General features: G+C 40.4%; 1 protein-coding gene across 1 annotated transcript in view; it reads right to left on the bottom strand.

Moving 5' to 3' along the window:
- The window catches only part of LOC124286810, a 30,171-nt gene extending 26,622 nt beyond the window's left edge, over nucleotides 1-3,549 (bottom strand). Inside the window, exon 1 of the mRNA XM_046723244.1 lies at nucleotides 3,406-3,549. The gene's annotated coding sequence lies outside the window, so the exon portion shown is untranslated. The remainder of the gene's footprint in view (nucleotides 1-3,405) is intronic.
- Between the last annotated feature and the right edge of the window lie 20,334 nt (nucleotides 3,550-23,883).

Genomic DNA, 23,883 nt, shown 5'->3' with positions numbered 1-23,883 from the left:
CACTATCAAATAAAAAGTGCCTAAGTGAAATTGTCAGCCATGTTAGAAACTGGAGTTGTTGCCTATACAGTAACACAAACCACAAATCTCCGTACATAGTCGTATTGATATAATTAGGATACAAATGATTACGTATCATACGCTGTAATCCTAATAATATTCCCACACATACCATACCATCTCATTAAAAGATTCAACAGAAAAGCCTACCGGAAACAGTCACTGTCTTTGGACAGTATCACTAAATTCTACCTCATTACCATCACTTCCGATAATTTTCACAACTTTGTCTAAACGTTCTCACCTATTTTGGATGAGTAAATGTGTGACGTGTTTGGGTTCAAAACTATTTCACTTCTTATAGGACTGAGCAGTATGGACCTACAGCATATCGTAGACATACCGAGTATACAGAAACCTATATCTAAGATATTGACAAACCAAGGTTCATAATTGGGACGAATCTGGAAAGCACAGATACATCGTAGACATATCCAATATACATAAACCCAAGGCTAATAATCGGGACGAATCTGGGATTCGAACACACGATCAACCGACACAACTTATCGAACAAAACAGTGCATATTATCGTGGAGACATCTACACCCTAGACTAACAAGTCTCTGAAATGAACATATTTTACAGAAAAAAACAGTTCGTAGTAAAATAAAAATATAATGAAAAGGAGCCCTGAGACTTTCTTCATTGTCAGAACTGTGGAAATCTAGACTTGCCACATATTCTAGACTTGCATGGTCTTTCATAGATATGTTTGTTTCAGGGTCTGTATGACAGACTGTCTATACCCCTAATCTCTGTTGTATATATTTGTTTCAGGGTCTGTATGCCAGACTGTCTATACCCCTAATCTCTGTTGTATATATTTGTTTCAGGGTCTGTATGACAGACTGTCTATACCCCTAATCTCTGTTGTATATACACCCCCACGCTGGAGATTCAAACACAGGAGCTGCGGGTATGCTGAAAATATGTAGTGGTAGACGGCCTCACGGACACTAAAAAAACATCATACGAAAGAGATCACAAACATTCAACAACCTGTGTCCTTTATCATAACAGTCAGCATGTATTCGCCCCATATCTACATCCCCGTGAGAGTCACCTATCTTTGTACACCTTCGATTTTCCTTACAGTGAAATCGATACAGCGAGCCAAGAAAACAAACACCCACCATAGCACTATCGCTTGAACAGCTGCTTACATGGGAATGTAGCCAGCTCACATATTCAGTGCATGTGGTGTTAATGAGAAACACTTGCACATGCTGATATGCACGTGGCATTATAACATGGCATGTGGTGTGATTGAAACAGCTATTACTTTCATCTTTACTGACATTGTCAGAACTTGTCAAATAACAATGCGCATTTGTCAGAAATATATATAAAGTATAAATACACGATGTTGAATATGGATCTAAAATGACTGACATCATAAGAATCCATCACGGCATGTCAGAGAAATGTAGAATAAAGGTCATAGTGACGCATTTCTCTGATGTTTCAGTACTTCTCTGAAACCCATGACCACTAGTACAACGGGAATCATCAATGGGCCGAGTGGAGGATTCGAACCCATATCAATAAATGTTGACATGGTCATGAGATATAAGGAATCAAAAATGGGGCTAAGAATAAATATTTTCAATTGTCAATAATAACAAAAAGCCGAGTCCTAGCGATGAAACATATCTCGCATGCTTATCACTAACAAATTATTTATGGGCAGATTATTCAAACGACTCCTCGTGCCCACCTCTACACTGATACAGTAACAAGGTATTGCTCATACTAACTGCACTTGGTTTAAACAGAGGTCTCAAAGTCTCACCATATGTTAGAATTAAACTAGACACCTAGAATAAACAGAATCAGTCACAAAATACCAAAGACTAAATGTATACAGTATATTATCGCCCATCACATGTATATTATCACACGCAGGAAAGCCCACACTGGGGGAAATAGAAACACGCGCGTCATCATGTGGAGGTAATACTGTTATACGCATGTATATAGCATACATGATTGATTAAATTGAATACATTTCGTCCGTTGCTGACTGACAACCGATGACAAGAGGAGTTGGCTTACCTGACGTCCACGCGTTACTAGTGTGATGCTACAAACTACAGGTAAAGGTATGATACATGATGTTCTGTTTCCATGGAGACCGTTATGAGACTTGTTTAATTCACAGAAATGGTGAAACCGATGCGTCAACTAAATAACAGGATATGAATGCACAGTAAATGTATTCACATACACACCTTCATAATCACACACCTCCATGTCTTTAATATTCATTACGATATTGAGCTAACAGCATATGCTCTTTGAGCATATCCCTGTGACGTGGAAAGGCGCTATATAAATGGCCTATTATTATTATTATGTTTTACAGATTAAATATAATATGCAGCAGAGAGGGTTCGGGTGATTATTATTATTATTATGATGATGATGATGATGATGATGATGATGATGATGACATGTTCAGTGTATGGACGGGGAATACTGGTAGTTTACAGTAGATAAATCACGTAACATTATGTTTGGGGGAATGTAAGGTGCTGGTCACTTCTGTAGTCTGCAAAACCGGTGAGTTGATATCACAACGGTAAACCAATGGTAGCCCCACACCTCCGTCAAGGATTTGACCAAAAGAGATATAGCGACAAGCACAACGGGTCGACTCATCCCGAACGAGCTTCTTTATAACACCATTCAGGTTCTACATGGGCCATAGCGTTTTATTGTCTTGTACAATAATAACATAAGATTCAATTAACCTTGTTAACACCCATCCACATGGAACCATCTCCAGATTATAAAAATATGTGCCCACCTGTAGATTCAAATCCTAATCCTATTTCGGTTTATAGTACTCTATCTGTTTGAAGGGCTTTTCAAAACATACAGCATTTTCTTCAATGAGTGTTCAACAAAATCACTGTACACAAGCGCTTCATGTCGAGAGAACGATACACAATAAGTCTGAAGGGCTAAATGTCAGTTGTGTATGAGACTGTTGATTTATAGGAAGCACATTTACTTGTAGCTGGTGAGCCTGTTACTGGGAGAGTATTGACGTCCCGCCCAGTCGATACGTTTATGTACCTGTGAGGCTACTAGGCCACTGTACCAACACCTACAAGTTAATATTAACTATGCTTCCTATACTCACAAAGAGTACATATGGAAAGTTCTCATTTACATGAATTATGAACATGACCTAAATTTGAATATGTATGCATGACTGAAAATGAGGCCTAATGACGATGTATTACCACGGTATAAATGATCAAAATGGTAACTTCAAAATAGAAGACAGTTACCAAACTGTGCATGCAATATGGTTAGAAAACTCTTCCAACTCACCTTGTGATAGAACACAGTAGGTAATATGTACTCCCAGAGACTAAACCAAAGGCAAAGTTTACAAACTTACTAGGTGGCTGTGTGTTACATACAGAGCTTTATACAAGCTGAGCCAACATGTGTTAGCGTTCTCGCCAGTCAAATGATGCAGATGCATACGTTGACACGCAAGCCTTCAGTTGCGGAGCTTGGGTTGATGGAAGCACCAATGAAATGCAACCACGGGCTATCTTGACGCTAAGACCTTGCCAGCTTTCGGGAAAACTAAGACGTGAATGCTCCTATGTGGAATGCGTGTACAAGCGCTACGAGCGGTCGTGTGCGGATTATACGCTTGTTGAAAATAGGTACATTCAGGTTAAGACTCGGATACGGTATGTTGCTGGTGTGATGCTGGCTGATGATGCCCCGCCACTTGAATTGACGGTTGTCGTAAAAGATTGCGATACGGTTGATGCATGCCGAAGTAATACTCTTTGGAAGTCGTGTTGGAATGCGCACCATTTGTGTCTCAAGCACTCTACTCAAGTTGAACCAAGGTTTCATTTTAAGAGGAGAATTTCGTTCACATATCTGAGTCAGGAACATATTACCCTACCTCGACTGTCAAAACATTTCTTTATCCATCTTAAACAGTGTATATCTGCATTATTCATCTAGCATGTTGAGACAGTCGACAACTGATATCTTCATTTCATATCTATTCATAAGCAACATGTGTTAACAGAAACTGCATTAACCCAAGCTGTTACAATATCAGCGCGTGCTATAGGCGTCATGTCTGCTAAGTAAGTAAGTACCTATATACACCAGTATTTCAAAGGAATACTCAAAAGTGTAAGAACACGACCATTTCAAACTTAAAACTGTAAGACTGATTCGGACACAAGAACACACCTGCATTTCCTCGAGTCCATGTTTTTGACGTGCATCTTTCCTTGGGACAGGGACACTCGGAAGAACAGCCAAAGGTAGTGACAGCCTTGTCTTCCCAGAGGAACATGGCCCCATGCACTACTTACAGATAATCCATACATTCTGGCTCCACTGTGTCTGTCTTCTTTCCTGATGTTGCACTGGATAAAGTCTCAATCGCAACCTTGTTGAGGTAAACACACCATCGACCAGCGTGTCCACATCGACTTTCCCAAGCTGTCACAGAGTTTACAACTATGACCGATGATCCAGTGAATGGAGAGTAGCAATGTATCAGTATACATACAATTTTGAAAGTCAGCACAAATTGTAAACCTTTTCAAATTTTGCTTTGGAGATTTTGAGTGCCGTTAATTTGAATTTAAGTCATGCGTTCTAATAATAGATTCGATGAACCATAAAGTTATTTCAATAACAAGCTATGTTAAATTTAGGTATTATATGTTTCTTTGGACAATCGACTGTATATTTTCTGTCTTTGAGGACATATATTCCCAAGGTAATCCATCGTATAATATATTAAAATAATATCTAATAAGGTTGTGTTATTTTCAAATGGTATTAAATAATTTGTTCCCGTTTTGTAAAGATTCAACTGAACTTTATTTAAGTTTGGAGACTTTAATGCAAATTATTCCTCTGTGTTATCTCATGATCTTATCGCAACTGGCCCAATATCTCAATCAAAAGCCAATTTATGAAATAAAATGGGATTACATGTAGCAATTTGTTACTGAAATAACGTTTGCCTTTTTACACTAGTGTTTATAACTGAGTCAGCTTTCAATAGATCCTGTGTTCCTAAATGGCACGCTTGTTATGTATTTTCACTAATGAGGCCTCTCATACTGTCTAAGTAGCAAATTCGCGATCTGCGTGTGGTATATTATGAACACTCTGACATTTGTTATCTAACTTGGATTGTAGACGTAACAAACAGCTGTACAGGGCTAATGGGTTCGGCAAAGTGGTCGATTACAGGGTAAACGTATGTTAATATTGCCCATAGCCTGGTCGTAATGTATGATAAATGCTGCATCGTATCGGCTGACCTTACCAGGCTCTAATAGGTATGTATTGCTATATATACTACTCAAAAGAAGGTAAGAACATCCGATATGTCATATATGACATTGATAATCTGTCATCTTACATGACTGTACGTAATCGTCATTTTACATAGCTGTAGGACACATGAGTGAGTGAGTGATTGGGTTTTGTTTACGCCGCTTTTAGCAATAATATAATAATAAAAATAAAAATAATGATAATAATAATGCTAATTGCGCCTAGAATCCAACGCGATGCTGTTCTCTGGCGTTACATTATTACCCTGACGGAATTGTACTTTCAAAGCTGCTACTAAGCGTTAAGCGCGACCGTATAGGTCCGTACATCCGTACGAAGTGCCTTGCCCAGGGACGCAAAACAGTATGAGACACAGGTCACAAATTTTGGTGTCTCCACCGGGATTCGAACCCGGGCCTTGGCGTGAGAGGCCAGCATGCTAACCACTACACCACTGTGCTCCACTGTGCTGTGTTATATTCAAACGATATAACGACGGGGACACCAGAAATGGGCTTCACACATTGTACTCATGTGGGGAATCGAACCCGGGTCTTCAGTCTGACGAGCAGACTAGGTTACCTGATGGATGTATTGCTACGATGTACAGCTACACCATCCTACTCCTGCATACCTGTACCATTCATACGCTAAAGCACATGACCCTCACCTTACTTCAAATGAACTTCAGTGGTGGTCGGGTTGTGTTGTGGGGGTCTTTATCACATGTAGACCCGCCGTTAAACACTATCCTAATACTATTTGGACCTTAGCATGTAAAGAGACAAGGACCGTGTTTGCTTTCTATGTAGTATCTAAACACATGTTAACATAGTTGAAAGTTTCATGTTCTTGCTCAGATACAATATACAGGCTCTTTCGCCACTATCCTGACCATGTATTTGAGAAAACAGAGATGAAAAATATACTGCAGGTAATCAAGAACAAGCTGTTGTGTATCGCAGTGTGCACGTGGAGTGCCGGTCGAAGCACGACCCCTCTGGATGCACAAGGAGACTGAAATCTGACATAGTTTAACGCCGATTGCCTGTACAGGGCCCATTCTACACACTGCTGCATTATTAATCCCCAGGGCCATGTACCAGGGTCTACTCTATTTCCATTCTCAGTTCCATGGGGGATATACAACCAATGCTGCCTCATGTGGCGCTATGTGGATTTTCCAGTTACATTTCTACCGGGTACCCTTTCCTGCTGGCTGAACAAGGGCACATTTCTAATGGAAGTATTGCATAAGGAAACATCTGGCCTGCGTTTCACTCGCAATCGCGCATGATATGCATGTATGATGCAAGGACTATACTGATGAAGTACAGATAGGACATAATGCTGACTTACCATGGGTCCGAATCACAACAAATGAAGCACCACCGATCACCTTCTGCTTGTGTGTATTCTGTCGTCGTTTAGTTAAATTAATGTCCGATGTGAACACGCTCGTACAGATAATATTATTACCCAGTTTCTTATTATCTGCGCTGCCAACCACAATACTTATTTACCAAGCGAAAGGTTAGCGGTTCAGTGTGGTAAGGACAATTACTGCACACTGATTTGAATAGAACAAACACAATGAGGAGAGCTTAAAGATGTGAGCCTGTGTGTGTGTTTAACATCACTTTCAAAGTGTTTGCACGTACCTAACGCCATGCATGCACGTATGTGTAAGTCTTCGCGCGTTTGTGTGTGTAGTTGCTTGTGCTATTCCTGGGCAACTGCAGGTTGTCTGGTGCCAAGAAAGTTATATACCATGACTTAATTTGAAACGGCTATTGTACTCAGATACTGCAAGGCGACTCCGAGTCCACCGGTCCTGATTTTATCGCAATGAGGGCAAGGCAAAGTAACAACAAGTAACACCCTTTAACGTATGTTGGGTTGACGAGGCCGGGAAAGGAACCATTGACCATCCGCTCACCGGTAAATGACCCTACTGACCACACACAGAGGCGACAGACCTTTGACACACAACGCCTTTGTTTTGACGTCATTTCAGTATATATAAATATGTTTTTAGACCTTTATTAAAATTGTGACGCAGGTATTTTACTACAGCTTGTTTCCTCGTGCCTATAGAACAAACGTGAAGCGAGAGACGGGGATGATAAAACGGAATCTCGGACTATGGTCCCAGCAATACTGCGACTGTATATGAACGTTGACGTGTGCTTCTACATTATGACTATTACATTAATGCGGTATGAAGGAAGGTCTAGTCCCGAGGATCTGTCACCTATGGTCAACGTGTACACGTTGTTAATACTGTTGTAAATAAACAGTGAAGCACTCTAACTGTATGATATATGCAACGATTGATACCATCAGAACAGCCATAAATAGCAATCAGCGGAACACTAACGTTTCCGCTGTCTACCGCTGATTCAGGTTAAAGAAATACTTAATATTATGACACACGGGATTGTGATGTAATAGTCGGAATATATACTTGTATCGGCATGTTCTCATTTCGCCTACATCCCATTTCGCCTACAGTCTTAAAACAACATACCATGGTCTGTTGACTGTTGATTACGCAATGGTAAACTAGTGGCACCCCTATGATCTAAAAGTGGACTCTTCTAGTTGAAGTAGTTGAAGGACAAAAAAAATAATTTTAAAGAATTTTTTTCCGTTGTTTGTCTGTTATGTATTTACTCTGTTATTTGTCATTTTCCCATCACAATGATTTTCACATCATATCACATCATATAACATCATATCACATCAGTGTTATGGACGTTTACTTGTGCGGATGTCCATTCTAACTTCATCACGAACACCTTGTCTCAGTCTGGTGAGGAATCTCTTCTTCATTCATCAGAGGAGGGTGCTCTGTGACGGAAGATACGTGGTCGCCAATGGTACTGCATGAACCTTTACATTTATCTATGATACACTTCTATGTCTCACAACATTCAGCAGATACTTGTGGCCATCATGTAGTACCTGTCTTCCTCTTCTCTGAGACAAGATGAACTCTGCCCTCTGCACATTAGCCATGGTGACTGTCAGTGCTTGGCGAACGCTTCATTTGTTTGAACTTCTTAGTGGATGCACCAATCCTCTTTACTCAACTACATATCATCATTGCTTTTACAATTTACATTGCATTATTCCCTTTCATTTTATTTTAACTGAACTGAACTTTATTTCAACTCAGGCCGCAGACAGCGGCATACGAGGTTACATGTGTTACAATTAAATATATTCATATAGTTATATACAATGTATGTGCAGTCGAGTATTTCATATATACATATGAATAAGTAATGCATTATATATATATAGATAGATTGCAAATCAATCTGCAAATAGACTGCATAAAGATAATAGAAATATTTAGATGGAGTATTCTTACCGACGATTCTTAAAAACATTAATAATGATATTACAGAATAAACAGTTTTCTAAGAATACCTTTCTTATTGTTATTGAATAATGTATACAATTTCTGAACATTTGGTTTGGAACAAAAATATGGATTTAAATATTTAACTCTTGCATTTATAAAGTGAGAACAAATAAATGAATAATGAAATCCATCGCCAATGTCGTAACCATTACAAAGTTTACATATTCTATCACGTTTTTGAATATTGCTCCAGCGGCCTGTTTCAATGGGTAAGTTATGATTTGCTGTTTTGTAACGTAACAATGCCTTTGAACAATTATCATTTAAAATATCCAAATATTTTCGCAACCTTAAATCCAAGTTAGATAAGGAGCTATATAAGATACCTTATGATGAATGTTCTTCCGTAGACAACCACACTTGCTTATACGCATCTTCTAGTTTACATTTAACTGTAATTTTAGTTTATTCAAATTTTCAAAATTTTGGGAATTCCAGATATAACTAAGTCCAATTTCGTTGGTCCCTATGGAGCTGGACCAAGGGCCCCTGTTCCACAAAAGATCTTAGCTCTACATCTGCGTCGTTACGATCGGCATAGCATTAACATCGCCTTGTGGAACGGGCCCTGTGTCTGTAAGGAAAGACATGTCTAGTCCTCTTAGAGGTTATCAGTTTGCAAACTCAGTTTCATATCATTCTGTGCCTAAGAAAATATGTTTTCTTCATAACAACGCGCACTTATTTCTTGCCCTAACCCTAACTCTAACCCTAACCCTTATTTTTTTATTTTCACATCAACACCAATTTACATTTTGAGATTTCAAGAGGAGGTTACGGGGGGAAGTCTTACCTAGCAGACCTCAGTGAAACATATATGTTTTATTCATTCTGTTCCTAATTCCTAACTACCTGAATCGATTCGAGTGAGTGAGTTTAGTTTTACGCCGCACTCAGCAATATTACAGGTATATGGCGGGGTCTGTAAATAATAGCATCTTACGACAAGCCTGGGTTACTGAAGATCAATTCTAACCCGGATCTACACGGGCATTAAAGAGTGAGACTGTAGAATGACTGGTAGCCTTCTCGTGCCTCTTTTGCAGCATGGTTTGTATACTCCTAACGGAGCTGAGAAAAGTTTCAAGTGCCCACTGATTCATTGAATGACGTGACAGGAACATTCACTTGGTGACTGGCGTGACATTTGGCGTTTTCTTGTTAGTAATCATGCTATCTGCCAGTCAAAAGAAAGTACGTGGTTGAAATATGTGTACACTTCAGAACCGGATTAACGCAAAATATTACTCATATTATCGAAATGTATCTAGACTTATAACAGTCACCGAAAGACCGAAACTCAAAGTCAAAACTAAGCTATGATACTCGTTTAATATACATCACAACAATGTTTTAGCCCACGACATGAGAATATAATTTCTTCTGCCCTAAAGTTCATAATTTGTGCAAGTCGTTCTTATGTGTGAGTGATTTCAGTGTTACGCCGCATTTAGAAATATTCCAGCAATATTCCAGCAATATCACGGTTTCACACACTGTATTCGGGAATCAAACTTGGGTCTTCGGCTTTAACGCTTTAACCACTAGGCTACCCAACCGCCTTTATTTATGAACATATTTCTGTTCACTAAACTAACTATTTCTATTTACTCTCCCTACTAAAATACCTTTCAGTATAACCTGATTAAACGTGTCATGATACCGTGATGACAAATTCAGATGAGACGAATGATATTTTCTTTTGTATAACTGTCTCTGTGAAATATATACCACCAACATAGCATTTCGTAATCTATTTATCATTGTGATCATGTTTGGATAATTTTGACAAGGACTGTTTGAGAAATTTAAATAAGACTATACGTAATCTATTTCTGTTGGATATTTTAGCGTAAAGATCTGTTTACCGTGCTAAAGTCGGTCCATATGTTTCAATGTGAGAGCTGTGATGGAGATGATGATGAGAGGGAGACGGTCGATGAAACGGAAACGTGAGCTCGTGTTGCCAGTGACCGGATACAGCAGTAACTGTGTTACCTACACCGTACAGTTTGCGTGTAATCATGCATCGAAGACAACATGTTAAATGGGAATTGTTATCAGAAGCCTTCACGCATTGCTTGAGATGTTTGTTTTAAAGAAGCAGCTTTGCCCTCTCCTTGTTGTAAAGTTCAACTACTTGTATTGAGACGCACATACTGTGTTTTCAGTCCTGGACGAGGGTACCTGTACATTGCACAGTTCATTTTATGTATATTTAACATTTAAAACACCACGCCGTGCGTCCAGTACGAAGTTAGATTCAGCACGGGCATAACCATGACCTCAACAACACCATGATAATGTGAAAGTCTTACACTTTGATGTGAGTAACTGGAGTGAGTAAAGCGGAATGAGTTTTGCGTGGGCTTTGATTTCGGAATCATCAACAACAGCTTATAAACGAAGTACGGCGTTGTATATGATCAAGCAGTTTTTTGCACCGGGATATTCCACTCAAACAAACGACAGGCATTGAAAGTATGTAGTACAGGAAGTTTGGAAGATTACATGAAGTGAGCACTCCCAAAGATAACTAACTGAAGTCTTGCAAGGTTTCTTTTTACACTGAAGTATCGTTCATTGTAACGTAAAACATACAACGTAGGTTCTTTCTATAAAAGAGATAATTAATGTCAACAACCTCTTTCTTTGCTGTGCATCTTTTCAGATTTCGAATTTGAGTTTGAATCTGTTAAATGCACTAAATCTACTGACGAAAATACTTTGAAAACTTAGTTACCAGAGTTTTGTTGTATTTTGCAATCTTAAAATTGTGCAAATAACCGTTAAACACCGTTCCTATCTACAATGACTGAAAAGAAGCAATATTCTATACATGTTATATACTGAACAACAAAAGAAACGTAGCTTTTCAAAACTTAACGCAAGATATATTGTTCTTACAAAATGGTGTTTTTATTATGATTGTATCGTTTTGTTAACATGTTTTTCAATCCAATTTGACAGTTATTACCAACATCAGCGTGTTTTCTGATGAAATTGCATATCGACCAAACGCACCTAAAAATGCAGACGTGGTAAAAGGTTCCGTATTCGTGAGAATGAAAATGCAAGTGCAAATCGTGACAACCCTACCAATGAAAGCGAGTCTCAAACTCGCCGGAAATCATTTTTGTTTTGACACAATCGCCATGGCACGACTTACGAGATCAGAGGAACCAAGTTTTGGGACGATTGCAAGTTGGCCAGACTGCACGGAGGGTAGCCAATCATTTGAATGTTCATGTTAGGACAATCTACCGACTGCAGGATTGGTATCAAGTCACAAACAACATCCAAGACCGTCCACGCAGTGGGCGACCTTCAGTAACATCACAATGTCAAGACCGACAGATTGTGCGCCACCATCTGCAGGATCGCTTCCCCAGAGAGGCGGATACAGCACGCCAAACCATTGGGACTCACAACAGACCAATCAGTGCCGATACAGTGCGTCGACGTTTGCGCGGAAGAAAACTCTGCTGTCACAGACCATATCGTAGTGACCCGTGAAGGTCCGGGTTAGAATGAACCTTCAGTAACCTATGCTTGTCGTAAGAGGCGACTAACAGGATTTCGTGGTCAGGCTCGCTGGCTTGGTTGACACATGTCATCGGTTCCCAGTTGCGCAGATAGATGCTCATGCTGTTGATCACTGGATTGTCTGGTCCAGACTCTATTATTTACAGACCGCCGCCATATAGCTGGAATATTGCTGAGAGGGGTGGAAAACTAAACTCACTCACTCAACCAAGTTAAGTACGTGACACTTGTAATATAGAATTCCACAACAGAAGCAGTGTGTGAATTATTACCACAATAGATGTGTACCATACAGCTATCATCTGGCTAACAATACAGACGATGGAAAGTAAATTGGTGCATTATATTATTGAAATTATAATTCATGACGTTCCATGATCCCCAAAGCGAACTTCACACACGATTTCAATGCAAGTGGGATCGCTAATAAGGTGATCATGAGACTCGCAGCACGTGATTGTTGTGTTTCAAACTATGACCAGTGTTTTCAAACAGCACACGGATCATGTTCAAACAACCTACATGTCATTGCCGTGTGTATGGAAGGAACTGGAAGGAATTACTCGCATAATATATTGTTCAAGCTGATCATGCCCAGAAGACAATCACGCCTTTTTTACATCGTCACAGAGCTTTGGAATATCTCATGATTTCCTGGCGCTCAATACAACAGGTAAGCCCACATACTCCCCTGGGGCGACTTTGTTATCGTTGTTGAGCGATCGTGTCGAGATCGATTCAGGTAGTTAGGAATTAGGAACAGAATGAATAAAACATATATGTTCCACTGAGGTCTGCTAGGTAAGACTTCCCCCCGTAACCTCCTCTTGAAATGTCAAAATGTAATTGGTGTTGTTGTGAAAATAAAGAAATAAGAGTTAGGGTTAGAGTTAGGGTTAGGGCAAGAAATAAGTTTGCGTTGTTATGAAGAAAACATATTTTCTTAGGCGCAGAATGATAAAAAAACGGGGGTTTCGGGCGGAAATCTTTCCCCTTCTTCATGTATGAGAAAATATGGAAGCCTAACGGAACCAGATTAGAATATGTTGGGTGCTGAAGAAGTTCCAAGCACTGCATTCATGTATTGTGCCCATGGTAACGACTACCTCGTGCCTGTTCAGTTCTTCCAGCTACTGGAAGATATTTGTCTTCTATGATAGTAGTGACGTCAAATATGTCCACTATTTGGTTGTTGAGGGGAAAGTGGTAGAACAATGTTTCATTCAGAGCCACAATCGTTGCAAGGACACTTCTGGATTAGCTTCACATAGAATTTATTAGATTATCTATTAGATTGTGCTGATGTTTAGTGATAAGCAAAAGTTGACACTTTCTTCAATACCAAACAGATACATTCATACCTTCGATACATATTTAAACCGCCTCCGTGGTGTAGTGGTTAGAGCGTCCGCCCGGAGAGCGGAAGGTCGCGGGTTTGATCCCCGGCCGCGTCATACCAAAAGATGTTAAAATATGGTACTTGTTGGACCCTATCTGGCGCTCGGCATTAATGGGTACAACAAGGACTGGTCGGCTCGGAGTCAATATAATGTGTCTGAGTGGGGTATTCATGCTTAACTGCGGCATGGCATCTCAATGAGCTATATAGCTGGCACTATAAAACCAGCGGGGCTAGTACAAGCAGACACACATACACACACATGCATGTCGTCACATGAGCGAAATATTCTTTAAGTTAAACCCCATTTCACCTCACCTAACCTCACCTAACCTCGATACATATTTACTGCTGCTACATTGCAGTGATTCACAAACACAGCGGGCTCATGATATTGCCGGATTCATGCAAACGACTGTGCTGTAAGCACAGACATCTTGTGGTTATTAAAAGGGCTTTGCAGCTGTCTGTTTCATCTCTCCTCCCCACTGTCTCACAAGGTTTATTCCAATCTCTCATTCACCAATGCAGGTAGCGTATAATTTCAAAACCAATGCGAACTCTCTACTGTAACATATAGCACTTCTGTCATTCCAAGAAAAGAAGTGATTTCTGCAAAGCGGCATTGAATATTCACTCACTCATTCAAAGTCAGTTGCCCAAACTGAAAGCACATGGAAGGACAGTGGGTCTGTGAGTCTACAACCCGGGGTTGTAAAAGTCGGCTCACTGGAGGAACAGTATATTTAACACTGTCTCGAGATTCAGTGTTTAACTCTCTGTCTACCTGTCTACCAACTTTATCGCTCAAACTTACATCCTTTTATCTTCTAAACACTGTCAGGAAATGACAACCGAGATAATCAGTGTTTAACACTCTCTTCTTACCTGTCTACCAACTTGTATCGCTCAAACTTACATTCTTTTATCTTCTAAACACTGTCAGGAAATGACAACCGAGATAATCAGTGTTTAACACTCTCTTCTTACCTGTCTACCAACTATTATCGCTCAAACTTACATCCTTTTATCTTCTAAACACTGTCAGGAAATGACAACCGAGATAATCAGTGTTTAACACTCTCTTCTTACCTGTCTACCAACTTGTATCGCTCAAACTTACATCCTTTTATCTTCTAAACACTGTCAGGAAATGACAACCGAGATAATCAGTGTTTAACACTCTCTTCTTACCTGTCTACCAACTTGTATCGCTCAAACTTACATTCTTTTATCTTCTAAACACTGTCAGGAAATGACAACCGAGATAATCAGTGTTTAACACTCTCTTCTTACCTGTCTACCAACTTGTATCGCTCAAACTTACATCCTTTTATCTTCTAAACACTGTCAGGAAATGACACCCGAGATAATCAGTGTTTAACACTCTCTTCTTACCTGTCTACCAACTATTATCGCTCAAACTTACATCCTTTTATCTTCTAAACACTGTCAGGAAATGACAACCGAGATAATCAGTGTTTAACACTCTCTTCTTACCTGTCTACCAACTTGTATCGCTCAAACTTACATTCTTTTATCTTGTAAACACTGTCAGGAAATGACAACCGAGATAATCAGTGTATAACACTCTCTTCTTACCTGTCTACCAACTTGTATCGCTCAAACTTACATTCTTTTATCTTCTAAACACTGTCAGGAAATGACAACCGAGATAATCAGTGTTTAACACTCTTCTTACCTGTCTACCAACTTTTATCGCTCAAACTTACATCCTTTTATCTTCTAAACACTGTCAGGAAATGACAACCGAGATAATCAGTGTTTAACACTCTCTTCTTACCTGTCTACCAACTTGTATCGCTCAAACTTACATTCTTTTATCTTCTAAACACTGTCAGGAAATGACAACCGAGATAATCAGTGTTTAACACTCTCTTCTTACCTGTCTACCAACTTTTATCGCTCAAACTTACATCCTTTTATCTTCTAAACACTGTCAGGAAATGACAACCGAGATAATCAGTCTCGAAACAGATTCGGCTAGACCCGAAATGCAGAGTAGTGAACATGGCTAAAGTAGATCATGAATGTATATTTAAAACAATCGTCTGCAAATTTATTCTTAATTTACGAACTATCAGAATATACTTCCGGTTTATCCCAGCAAACCGCATGCTTTTCAGTCGGAAATCGTTTCAAATACGAAATCGATATTAGAAAGACATTACAGACGTCAACTGATAAATGTCATGTTTCCCGACAGACATTACATGTGATGGTGGATATATCTGCTACCTTCAACACACAGTGTTCCATAATTGGCCACCATAATCCTCGACATATACTGCCTCACTTGATGTTTAAGTGCCCGTTACTGCCTGAGTGTGTTGTGTCTATATCTCTCGTGTAATTGTCCCAGGTTACCTAGACAGGATACTTTTACTGCGCTATTATTTCCTGTCTGCAGTTGGTAAGGAAACCTAGATATTGTATTGTGACCAAGACGAGTGTTAAGCTGACCATTATCCTTTTCACATGAATGTCAACCACCCTGTTTAAAGTTGAACGTGTTGTGTCCAACACAGTATGTGGGATTGTAGTTTGTCTCGAGCTGATAATTTGGTGATCAGTTTTCGTGTTTCGGTTCTGTGTCCTAACTGATGAATACATAACAATAGCCTTGTTAAATATCAAAACATAACATTTACTGTGGCGAACACTGGCATATAGCAAATATTTCTATGGTCACTTTACCCATGAAGATCCGGGTTAGAATTCATCTACAGTTAATCATGCTTGTAGTCAGAGGCGACTAACGGGATCGGGTGGTCAAGCTCGCTGACTTGGTTGACACATTTCATCGGTTCCCAATTGCGCAGATCGATGCTCATGCGGTTGATCACTGGATTGTCTGGTCCAGACTCGATTATTTACAGACCGTCGACATATAGCTAGAATATTGCTGAGTGTGGCACAAAACTAAACTCACTCACTCGAATCGGTTAAGGTAGTTAGGAATTAGGAACAGAATGAATAAAACATATATGTTCCACTGAGGTCTGCTAGGTGACTCTATGGTCACTTCGTGTTCGAAACATTGATGCCATACACTAGTGTTAAAACACTATTTTATAACATGTTTTGATACTGAAATGTACAGTACGCTATGTCTTTGGACATTCAGAAATGTCCCCACCTGAAGATACTGATTTACTGAGGCTAAAGTGATGAAACTGAATCAAATACCGCCCTTCCTTAAGTTAGACCAACATGTACGAGCTAGTCAACAATGAAAATGGGTGTTCCCGCGATTGCTTGGAATGACAGGAAAACTTGAAATGAGCCAACGTAATGGTCGAATGAGACACAACACACGAACATATGCGCAGGCACACAAAACCATGTGTCATGTATCCTTCCATCAGTCTTAAGAACCAACTGGGTATAAAAACGTCAAAGATTTCTCGCATTAGGCCACTCTCCTGCAGTCAAAGAATTTTGTATAAAATGTAAAAAAGTATTCCTCACCATGTAATGATGAGAAAGATAATATAACACATGTGCCGGGGGCGGTGGGGTAACCTGATGTTTACTCATTGTTGTAGCGTGCTCCATGTGCATCACTCGGAAGCGAACGTGAGGAAAATAGCATTCGGAATCGTTCGGGTACAAACTTTTTCCAGGTAAAAGTTCAGAAGGTATGTGCGAATGTCAACTTTCGCGATTTGGTAAGCTCTGGGGGCGGTGGGGTAGTCTAGTGGTTAAAGCGTTGGCTCGTCACGCCGAAGACCCGGGTTCGAATCCCCACATGGGCACAATGTGTGAAGCCCATTTCTGGTGTCCCCCGCCGTGATATTGCTGGAATATTGCTAAAAGCGGCGTAAAACCAAACTCAGTCAGTGGTAAGCTCTGATTGGTCAATTGAAAAGGTTAGCTGACGCGACCTTCTACTAGAATAGTAGTTAGTTAGACTCAGTATAAGCAGTGTAACGAATATACTGAGCCTAAGTTTACTTAGACTGACTTAAGACAGGGGGTCATTCCACATCGCATGATTGCCTGTCTCTGCTACAGCGGACACATGAAACTACGGCTTGACATTTACCAGCGGACCGCGGCATTAATATTTGTAAGGAACATAGCGTTCCTGTGACGCTCCCCCTGTGCTTTAATGTCGCCTTACCCTAGACCAGAAGTACGAGAGCAAATCCACTCTGAAACAGGTGATGGAACAATGACGTCATCGGTCTGCAGAGTGAGATTGATGTGATAGGACTTGTTCCAGTTAGATTGTTGTTTGCTTATCCGTTAGCCTGTCCCGTGTTGCTCTATCATCTAGATTATGTGCACCCAGGACTTCAAAGTAAAGCAAGTTTGACGTAACTGAACTTAATCCAGTGCAGCCGATCAGCCAGATAGGTGGCGTTAGACTGGAAGGAGCGATCACGATAGCCTTTGATATGTACACCTTTTTCTTCAATGTCGTAAATCGTGGGAAAATAGTGATGTCAGAAATGATGACATTATGATGGAGAGAGAGAGAGAGAGAGAGAGAGAGAGAGAGAGAGAGAGAGAGAGAGAGAGAGAGAGAGAGAGAGAGAAATCAACCGACAAGACTACAAAATTAGAAAACTCCTTGAAGCCATAAACATCCAACGCCACAACCCCACCATGAATCGAGATCAAGGTTATTTCATCTCGTCAGCCTATCACCACCTTATCAAAGACCACCACCAGTAATCCTTCCCTACCTCCTTTGTCCATCTGGCTTCCATGCTCCCTCCTTTGTGCTTGTAATCACAACTTTTGTACGTCAACTCATCAATTGTATAAACTCAACTCTAATCACAATCAATCACTCTGTACATCAACCTCCTCTGCTGTAATCACTTATCAAATATCCAATGTACACCAACCTTGTAAATTGTATATACTCACTATACAGCTATGTATATATTCTCCTTGCTTCAGTTGTTGTATCACTTGCTTGATAACGGTGTTAGTACCTACACCGAAACGTCGCACTCATTGCAATAAAGAAGTTGACTATCCATACAAATCAGTTTTCCTATTAAATGAAGGTTGACTGGTGGCAAGAGGTATAATTTATTATTATTATTATAGGATATTTATATAGCGCACATATCCACGCACTAGTGCATGCTCAAGGCGCTGGTATTTTTTCCCTCGATCATTTGATGTCAATATCAACTGCACATCGTATTAGCAATCTCAACTCCCTGGGGAGTATACAACTCTTGGGGAGTATACAACACTTGCTGCCACTAGGCGCACCGAGTTTGAGAGTTCCCTAAGCGTTTCATGACTCGAGCATCTTTGGCTCCAGTCCACAGTTTGTGCAGATTATGACAGCTATACTCACTGACATAACGTTAATAGTCCGAACTAAGACCGTAACAACCTAACAGCCCACATACAGATGGAAAGTATCTTCACTATGTGGATTAAAAAGTCAGCATGCCTGAAGAACAGTTTCATTTTGGTCTCTGCCGTTGCTCTAAATAATCTCTTTCATCTTGCAAAAACCGATAACAGAATGGTTGGGATGAACTCATACAGGTGCCAAAGCCATTTATATCTTTTGAAACACAATCCCAGCACTAAAGTCACGTCGTAAATGTACTGTATGTTTGGGTTGTCAACAAGGGAGTTGTTTCTGTCCGGGACAGGGGAGAAACATCCAAACCCCATAGCCGTCCATTTTAAGGGCCGAAATCTGATAAAATAATGGACGTATTGATGTACGTTCATTTACATGCGTAGTTGATCATTACGTTTTTGGTATGAAGGAAATATACCTTTCACGTTCTTTGGGTAGAGCATGCCTTTGAACAAAGTTAAGTACATTTTACATTGTGTGTCGTTTATGATCTGTAGAAACCTTGTTCTGGGATCTATTTCGATGAACTGACGAGCCTGGGTGACACAACTTCTGCTTGTGGATGAAATGTGACGTGTTTATTGAACTTGTTTACCTCTGGATACTGTTGTGCTGAAACGTCAACGCCAGAGAATAAACACTGTCGACTGTTGGACTTACAACAACACGACTCATATATACCGTTTTGTGGCTGACGAACATCAGTTTAGTTGTTGTCATTACCGTAGCCCACTGGATCCTTTTTCATACATTCCTTCACCAAACAAAATAGCTACCGACATCTGAAGTAAATTACCGCAGTGATGTAAACGCATCTATCTCACAGTCGGATCCTATTGAAGTGAATTTAAAACATGTGATTATCTGCAAATGTCCCGGGAAACTGACGTGTTCTTACAGATCATCAACAGGACATGAAAATTCCCGATAATTACCTGACAGAGAAATATTCTGACTTTTTACATCCCCAGGAAAACTCTGGTTTCTAAAATCTCTTTCCTCATCAACACACAGTTATACTGATAAGGTCAAACTTTATAGATGAACAACAAGAAGATACTAGAGAAGTATACAGTGACATTGTGATTATCACTGTACTTACCTTCTTATTGTTTTTGTTAATTATATTCTGTTTTCTACCTGATTCATACCTGCTTGACAACAATACAAGAATCTGAATCGAAACGTCCCATCACCTGACTAAAGAAGTTGTTCATCCATAAAGTCTGTCCTTGACTTACTCTCCAACTTCTAAAATGCAACTTGAAGTAGTTAGACAAAAATTATACTGGCGTGCTTGTGGGTTGTACTGTTGCGGTGTTTGTTCATTCAATACTATCCACATAAAGAAACTGTGTATGTGCACACAGAAAATTCCTTCAGAATTGGAATACAACACAGAAAACACGAAATGATGTAGACACTTTATAAGCTGAAATATCGGACAACACGAAAATGTCAAAAGAACATGAACAATATCCGTAACGATGACGTCAGAAGTTCAAAATCGATTAGGGGGTCACACGACGAAGTCACAAAGTCAATAACGGGTATGACCACCGTGTGCGTGAAGCACAGCAGTGCATCGACGACGCATAGAGGCTACCAAATGAGTATTGAAGGCCTGGGGAATGGTCTTGGACGTGGTCACTGCCGTCTGGAACCTGTGTCTGAGATGAGTCACCCGAATCCATATGTCCTGTCTTGGCATCGTTACGTCGGGGACGCCCAGAACGTGGGTGGTGGACGACGTCATTACTGTTTCGATAACGCCTGACCAATGCAGATATCGTGTTACGATGGCATTGGAAATGTGGTGCCACCTGTTGTTGGCTCATTCCTGCTCGAACCATTCCAATGGCTTCATGACGTTGAGCAGATGTTAATCTTGGCATGATGTGCATGTGACTTCTCATGTGAATGTGTGAACGTTTGAATGACCAAAGATCAAGCTTTCGACAGTGTCAGCAATTTCTGAGTTTCACATGTTGTGTGCAGCTGCACGTGCTGCACGTGCAGTAACACATTGCAAGTCCTTAGGTCACCATCAATGACGTCATGCCGCCTGGCACGTGCACGTGCATGAGCGTTTGATTGTCTCCAAAACTTGCTATGTTCACACCTTTATTTATGTATAAAGACGTTGTGTGCCTATATATATATATATGTTTTCTGTGTGCACAGTTATCCTTGCTTCAAATGCCATGGGAAACCGTGAGATTACGAGCAATGAGTTGTTTGAGCTGATTCATACCATGACGCTATTAGAGTAGGTCATATCGAGATCATCCTGACTGTTATATATTTCACATGAATTTCGCATATTCGGTTGTCTCGAACGGATTGAATGGTCAAGGCGAATGAAAATATTATGAATTAATCTCTGATAGGTCGAATCACATATATCGAATTTTCGATTGTGTCCAACACAATTGTTTGCATTAAACGACATGAAGACGATTGCTCTGGAACGTCAAACTGAAATTATGTGAACCTATATCACCATCAATATCAAACTGAAACTTTCATCTTCTAGTATACTGAACCGCAAAACAAACCCCACGCCGATAGAGGTCTCTTAAATCACACACTTTAATTCGCTCTAATTAACAATCAAAATGAAGCATTGAGTTCAAACCTGACTATTATGGTGAACACACTTTCGGGAATCACATTACAAAATCACAAAAACTGGTACCATTTGGATACCTCAAAGTATCGTGTGTGGCCTCCATTGGCATCGTTGCATCGTCTGTACATGGAATAAAGTAGCCGGTTGATGAAGGCCACTTTAGTCTATACTCTGCAAAATGCCTGATCGAGTCCAGCCGCAGTTGTCGGCCTTGGTTGGAGGTCATTAAGTCTTCTTTGAGTCTCATCCCAAAGCTGTTGTTTTGATGGAAGATGTGATTTCTGTGACGTCCAAAATGTGGTACAACGTTGGGTCTTATGGCTTGGTCAATATAGCTAGCAGCTGTCCCGCCATTTCCTCGTCATGGAACGAGATTCTGGAACACCGTGATTCAGACCGATTGCAACCCACACCATGATGCTTCGACCACCCCAAGAGTCTCTTTCAACAATACACTCACTGGAAAACCGTTACCCACGCCTTCGCCATACTCTCACTCTGCCATCGGCTGTCGAAACACAATCTCGTCTTTCATCAGTTCTCCATTGTCGATAACGCCAATTTCGATGTTGAGTTGCCCATTGCAGTCGGTTTTGGCGCTGAGGACACGACCACGATATGGTCTGTGACATCAGAGGTTTCCTCCGCGCAAACATCGACGCATTGTATCGGAACTAATGGGTCTGTTGTGAGTCCCAATGGTCTGGCGTGGTGTTTCTGTCGTTCTGGTGAAGCGACCCTGCAGATGGTGGCGCACAATCTGTCGGTCTTGAGGTTGTGATGTTACTGAAGGTCGTCCACTGCATGGACGGTCTTGGATGCTGTTAGTGGACTGATACCGCTCATGCAGTTGGTAGATTGTCCTAACATGAACATTACAATTATTGGCTACCCTCCGTGCAGTCTGGCCAAGTTGCAATCGTCCCATGGCTTGGTTCTTCTGATCTCTCGTAAGTCGTGCCATGGCGATTGTGTTAACACAAGAATGATTTCCGGCGGGTTTGGGACTCATCTGTTAGGTAGGTAGGTAAGTGAGTAGGTAGGTAGGTAGGTAGGTAGGTAGGTAGGTAAGTGAGTAGGTAGGTAGGTAGGTAAGTGAGTAGGTAGGTAGGTAGGTAAGTGAGTAGGTAGGTAGGTAGGGACAAATCACAGATGGAGCTATTCTGCCATGCATGTGTCTGTACCAGATGGTACTCTATAGGTGGTTATCATGGATTTCCATTGACTCCATTGAACATAACAAACTGTGTTAAAATTGAGCTTAATTGATTCTGATTTGACATTGGATATTACAGACTGTGAGGATTCAAACGTTTCCACCTGCTCTTCTTATAAACTTCTGAACTCACAAGCTGCTTTAAGGAACATGCATCTATATTATTCTAAAACCGTTTTTTCTCATAAACATCTTATTTAGTCGCTGGCGAGCGAAATGCTTCTATTGCTTTCATTGGTAGGGTTATAACGATATGCACGACGTCGTGCAATTTCATTTTGACGAATGTCATGCGGAACCCTTTACCACAGGAGCGTTTGGTCGATGTGCTCTTTCATCAGAAAACACACTGACGTTGGTAATGACTGTCAAGTTGGATTGAAAAACATGTTATCAAAACGGTACAATCATAATAAAAACACCACCTTGTTAGAACAATATTTTGCATATAGTTTCGAAAGGTGACGTTTCTTTTGCGGTTCGGTGTATTTTACGAGTACGGCAGGAGGAGCATCTGTTGCAGGTATGATGTTCCTCATCAACATGATATAGCATACCAAGACAATATCAAGGGTACACATGTGGACGACTTCTAGACGACAAGTTGGAATGTATTCGCCACAAAGGGCCTTGAAGGAGTATGTGCTAAATACTGAGCCAAAAATAACAACTTTGAGTTTCCTTTCAATATCAGGTGCAGAGAGAAACAAGAGGAGCCTTTGATTTAAACACATCAACTGATAAATCAAGGTATATTTTCGGTATGTGGTGTCAGTCGTATGAGTCGCAGCAGTTTGTGGAGTTGTGTCCCTTTAGCGTGTCATGGTCACATTGCCATGACAACTCGGCCTGATGTTGATCACCAACTCAAACCCACCCAACC

This window comes from Haliotis rubra, unplaced genomic scaffold, assembly GCF_003918875.1.
Source record: "Haliotis rubra isolate DU_JTF1 unplaced genomic scaffold, ASM391887v1 Scf391, whole genome shotgun sequence".
NCBI classification, from domain to species: Eukaryota; Metazoa; Mollusca; class Gastropoda; order Lepetellida; family Haliotidae; genus Haliotis; species Haliotis rubra.
This window is presented reverse-complemented; position numbering and strand designations above follow the sequence as displayed.